We start from the raw sequence: 6,000 nt of genomic DNA, 5'->3' as shown, positions 1-6,000 counted from the left end.
GGTAGAAAATCTCTAGATAAGGGGAACTCACACAAAAATGTGTGTGGTGCTCTTGGTTTATATAAATATTTATTATTAAACTTTGGATGTTAAAACTGAGAGACTTTTCAAATTTAAAATTGCTGACACGGAAATTCTAGCATATCCAGTCATGGAGCTGTTCACATTATGTGTGCGTTGTGTTATATTCACAATTACATTGTTACACTTGCAGCCATTAGCATATATCTACAACCACAATAGCTGACTTTTGCTCTTTTTTTTTGGTTTCTTAATTTTGTCATGAAGTCTCATCTCCATTCAAATCACTTTTTGGTTACACGGTTCAGTTCCGTTAGTTTTCATTAGTGCATAACACCATTATCACTGATACATGAATGACTTGCGCAGAAAAGGGGTAGGAGTGATACAGTGTGATTTTATGTTTGTTTGTTTGTTTGTTTGTTTGTTTTTCAAATTGCAAAATGTAATATTGAGACAGCTTTCATTTTTAGCACGTATCATTAAAAGTCTAGTTGGATGGGTACATTTTTTCACAACTCCAAAAGTTTGTTATTGTAATCGCAGACTGAAGGAATATGTGACTGTGCCAAATTAACACTGTCATGCAGTCTGATGCCTCGACTCTGCTGGCTGGGTTCTCTGCGGGTGCTTTGGCTTCCTCCTTCAGTACAAAGGCATGTTAGATTAAATTGTGATTCTGAAATGTCAGTAAGTGTGGCTACGTCTGAATTGATGGACTAGTGACCTGTCCAAGGTATATCCTGCCTTTGCTCAGTGACAGAAGGGATAGACTCCACTCCAGGAAATGTAAGTTTATTGTGTAAATATCCAGTGATTTTTAACCAATTTCCCTTTATGATACCGTAAAAAAGACGTTTTCTATGAACAGGCACACGCTCCTCATGCACTGCAGGCCGTCTGCCATTAGATGTCGCTGTTTAACAATTTTAGATATGTATTTCACAAATAGCTGCAAACTTTATATTCATACCTGGCAATATAATTTAACGTTTTTACCATCAAACAAGAAATAAACAACGGATTTCGGGTCTCTAGAGAAGTAAAAAGCAAAAACAAAACAGAAAAACACAACAATCCATTGTAGGTCAAGATAAAATATGTCTTCGTTTGTTTTTATTTCCCCTGTCTTATGTGTTAGAGAGAAAGAGAAAATATTAACGTCACATTTAAGTGATCTCCTTACTTTAAAGTATAGCATAGTACAGATATACTGAGTTAAAGCCACAGCAAACAACATTACACACCTGAACATCTGTTTTGTTAATAATATATATTTTTTTTAAATGATCTGCATCCATAAATAAAGTACCAAAATAAAGGTGCACTAACTAAAAGACTTCACCTAAGAAACTAGACACCTTTTGCAGTAACCTGCCCAGGATGGTATTCAATAGGAGCTACTTCCTCCCTGATAATTTCAACATAAAAGTACACTCTTAAAGCTAAACACTGGTGACTCAGAAAGTGTTTTTTCATCTATGTATATCACACTTCTGTTATAAAATCTGTCCTTATGACAGTTTTAGAAGATTATTAAAGGATACATTTACAGCTGTGGATACATCTCATTGAGTGAAATCAGCTGAGACACAATACAGTGTTTGTGTGCATAAAAATGGGTCAGTGGTGGCAAACATATAAGCATGTTTGCACAGGAAATAGGTTGCTGACACTGCTGGGCCAGAGTGATTATAGACCGCCCAGCTGTCCCAAACATCCTGTGTTTGTTGTGAGCTCATTTAACTTCATATTTTTTGTGAATATGGAGTCATACAGGATGACAATAAATTAAATGACATGCGTGTTTTTAAGCAGATTGTGCCTTGTTTCAATATTTGGTGCATATTCCTAAATAGGTTCATATTTGATTGTATCATGTCGAGCACAGTGCCAGTGAAAAGTGGCTGTAAGTAATTTAGTTGGTGTGCACTGAGCTGTACAATTAAGAGACTGATTTCATGCTGTTTTATGCTTGTCTTGCGCCACATGCATGTCACAGGAAAATATCTGACAGCTGCAGTTTGCAAATAGAATTAGATGAGCACATTCAGTTACTGTATTTTTAATAAATTCTGCATTTAAACAGAGCATTTGCTAAATGCAGTCAGCTGTTTAATACTTGCCACGTGTATAATTAATAATAACACGATCTAAGGTGACGATAAATAATTACTATAATGTGAACAGGGGCCATGTTGCATGCAAAGTGAGGATATTGACAGCAAAAAGACAACTGAAAACTAAAAGTAGGCGTGATAGAATTTCAGTTGACTCAAATAAAAATGAAACCTTGACTCTGAAAACCGATAAAAACAAAGTAAAGCACTCTCATAAAACACACTAACAATAAATAAATACATAAATCAAACAGGAAATGTCCCAAGTTTTCATCTGTGTAATTTTGGTCAAATTTGTCAACAAGCCCCACATTTCTTCATGATTTCATGTTAACTGCCATCACAATGTGACGTTTGTTTTGTAATAGTTTACTAGAAACACCCAACATATTATAAGAATTAAAAAGACTGAATCTGAAACTAATGAAAAATGAAGTAAAAGTGAACTGTGGAAACAAACTGAAAGGAAAATATAAAGGAAAGTTCATTAGAAATACAAAACAGCAGAAAAAAGTAAGGTGTGGTTTATGTTGATTTCATGTATCACTGTTTCATCACAGAGGGTCCTGTTCTCATCTTGTACTAGAGATCTTAAACAGCACTGTATGGGGTTTATTTGCAAGACTCCACAAAGATCGCCTGGTTATCTCTGCTCTTTGCCTGAATTTAAACATAGGACTTTAAATGTCAGCTCACAGGACATTGTTACCTTGGCTGTACCTTTTACCCACAGCAAACTATGGAAGAACTACATTTGAATACTTTCCTGCACACAGATGGAACAAGCTAAAAAACAACAACTATGAAGTTATCTGATTCTATTGGAGCATTTTAAAATGTTATATTTGTGTATCTGCAACTACTCTTGTACTTTTTCTTTTTCCTTCTGTCTTCTCATTTACAACAAGTCCCTTTAGGGTTGCTTTGGCAACCCCTAAAGGGACCTCTTGTACATAGCTTTTTTCATTTCTGAGCGTGTATACTGTGTCATTGTGACTTTGTGCTCTTAAACTGTATGCCCTTTGTTGAAAAGAAGATCTCAATCTCAATGGCCATCTATTTGAATAAAACAATTTAATTCTACTCTTTCTTTTGGCTGCTTCCTTTAGGGGTCACCACAGTGGATGGTCTGCCTCCAGCTGACCCTATCCATAGGATTCACACCATCTGCACTGTTCTCCTTCACTACATCCATGAGCCTCCTCTGTGATCAACATCTTTTGTCCAGTATATCCAGTCTCTCTCTTCTACACAAGTCCAGACCATCTCACTAACTTTGTCCTAAAACCGCTCAAGCCGTCCCTCTGATGTACTAATTTCTAATCCTGTCTAACTTGGCCACTCCCAACAAACATGTAAACATCTTCCACTCTGCCCCCTCCAGCTCAGCCTCCTGTCTTTTTGTTTGTGCCACCGTCTCTAAACCATAGATCATAGCAGGTCTCACCAACATCCTGTAAACCTTCCCTTTCACTCTTGCTGTAATTATCTCAAATCACATCCGACACTCGTCTCTGGGCCTGCACTCTCTTCTTCACTTCTCTTGTGCACTGTCCGTTGCTTTCGATGGTTGACCCCAGGTATTTAAAGTCATGCACCTTCACTACCTCTACTCCTTGCAGCTTTACAGTTCACACACGCGTATTCTGTCTTATTTGCACTGACTCTCCATTTGCCCTTTTGGTTGGACATTTCCCGTGTGCCTGCGTGGGCCTCCTCCTCTACTCCACCTTCCTCTCACAGTCCAAAGACATGCATTATAGACTTATTGGTCATTCTAATTTCGCCATGTAAGGCAGAAAAGGTGACTTGTAAATGTACAGTTTAAAAAAATTGTTTTTACAGAGCAGTAAGACAAGAAAAGTACATTACATTTCACCTTGAATTTTTATTTTCATTTAGGTTTAGTTTCAGTTCCTTTCCTGTGTGGATCTGCTCATTTCAGTTTAGTTTTTATTGTTGGAAAATGTTCTGTTTCAGTTCAGTTTTTATTAGTTTCAGTGTTACTTTTGGTGTTTATTTTTTAATTGGGGTGGCATTTGTCAGTCTATTACAATGCAAACACTTCTCATCATGTAGACATTGCAGTCTCAATGAACATGAAAAAAGTAAACGCTAAAACTAAGCACATTACCTTGGTAGTTTTTATTCTAATTAGTTTTGTAAGCATACAGTTTGTTTGTCTTTATAAAAGAAACTCATTTTTAATTCTTATTTAATTTAAGTAAAATATTTTCCACGCAATATTTTACTTTTGTTTTAGTCTACTGTAATAACGGTGTTACAATTCGGATATTGCCTCCTTAAGATAGAAAGTCTTATTTTGAAAATACAAATGCGGAAGTAAGTTTAATCGCGAAAGCTCACTGGACCGCCACACTTTTTTTTTCTTTTTTTTTGACGGAAACGAGGGCTAACCATTTTTTTCCGCGTCAAGTTCGTGGCTGAAAGTTTTCTTCCTCTCTCTTTTTTCCCCCTTTTGCGGAGGACCAGTCGCATGCAGTCACAATGAGGGAGAAAGCGAAGGACTTTTTATCGCACGGCTTCTCCTCTGGTGTCCACTTCACGTTGCTCTTCACTGACGTCGTTTAGACTTACTTTAATGCACAACACATTTCCGTTATGCGAAGTCCAACTTGTTGGTTAGTCGTCGTGCTGCGGTGGGTGCCCATCCGAGATAACGGAGAACGTGAGTATGTTGTGGCAGTAACTTTCACCCCCCCTCCCTCTCCCACACTCTCTTCTTAGCATTGCTAAACTTTTCTTTCTTTCTTTCTTTCTTTTTCTTTCTTTATTAAATGTAGCCGCTTGGCGACTAATCCCAAAATATGCAGCAGCCATGTGAACATTTTTTCTTCAAGGTCGGAAAAAAGAAATGTAAAAAATTAAAAAAAAAGTGGTCGTGTATAGTTTAAAGGGTCTGCAGGAGTAGCTTCCCGAATTGGTTGCATGCAGGCGGTGCTGGCGCAGATTTTCCTTTAATTTTTTTCCCTTTTGCCCCTAAAGTGTTTTTTTTTCTTTTAACTAGAAATTAACTTGGTCCTGTCAAACCACAGAACAGCTTCTTCTGTCTCAGCGAGCACAGCTGTCACAATATACACACATGGAAATGTGCAGTTGGCAAGTTTGTAACTAACTCGAGTGAATTTATGTCACTCAAAAAATTGTTTAAGGCTTTGGCGCAAATTTACTCAGCGGTGGTCGCCATGGTGATGACGCAATACTAATCCCACTGACCCTTGATTTTAGGGATTCGTGTCAGGTATTTAAATACAGAGACAGGCACTGATAAAGTGCGCTTTAAAAAAATACCGTGTTAAAAACGTGCATCTGAAATTTAGTTTGCGCCTATTCATGACTGCTGGATGGAGATTAGAAACTAGTGGGGAGAAGCCACTTGGTTTGAGAGTCCAGTGCTGTGTGAGTGTGTGTCTGTGTGTGTGTGTGAGAGAGAGTAAATCAAAGTACTCATTTTGGTGTGTGTGTGTGTGTTGGAAGGAATTCAGGTCTATTTCTGGCTCATGGCTGTTTGTGTGTGTGTGTCTTTGTTTGCACCGATTCCAGCTTTTAGAGCTTTGAAATGAAGGTACTTTTGGGAAGGTGAAGGCGTGTTGTGCCTTTAGTTGTGATGGTTCAGTTCAAGGTGTGTGAATGTGGAGTGCTTTATGTGGCAACGTTGGTCTGTGTGTGTACTACAGGAGCATGATCCTTCAAAGTAAAAGCTTCACTAGCTGTGGTGGTTGCTGAAATCCTCTGACCAAAAAATGTGTAGTAAAGAGCAGATGGAAAACTACATTCTAAGATGCTTTTTGGAAAATATTGGGGTTATGGTGCAGATGAAAACAAAAAACACCAGAGG

General features: G+C 37.8%; 1 protein-coding gene across 2 annotated transcripts in view; it reads left to right on the top strand.

Annotated features, from left to right (window-relative positions):
- The first annotated feature begins 4,548 nt into the window (after positions 1 to 4,548).
- Positions 4,549 to 6,000, top strand: part of sh2b3 (SH2B adaptor protein 3) — a 61,976-nt gene continuing 60,524 nt past the window's right edge. The window contains exon 1 of one of the 2 annotated variants that reach the window (XM_005741770.1): positions 4,549 to 4,830. The gene's annotated coding sequence lies outside the window, so the exon portion shown is untranslated. Of the gene's footprint in view, positions 4,835 to 6,000 lie in introns of both variants that reach the window. The other variant, XM_005741772.1, reaches the window with a different exon arrangement.

Source organism: Pundamilia nyererei, unplaced genomic scaffold (assembly GCF_000239375.1).
Source record: "Pundamilia nyererei isolate P.nyererei 1_Seehausen unplaced genomic scaffold, PunNye1.0 scaffold00113, whole genome shotgun sequence".
Taxonomy (NCBI): Eukaryota; Metazoa; Chordata; class Actinopteri; order Cichliformes; family Cichlidae; genus Pundamilia; species Pundamilia nyererei.
Note: the sequence above shows the minus strand (reverse complement) of the source record. Positions and strands in the feature narration are given on the sequence as shown.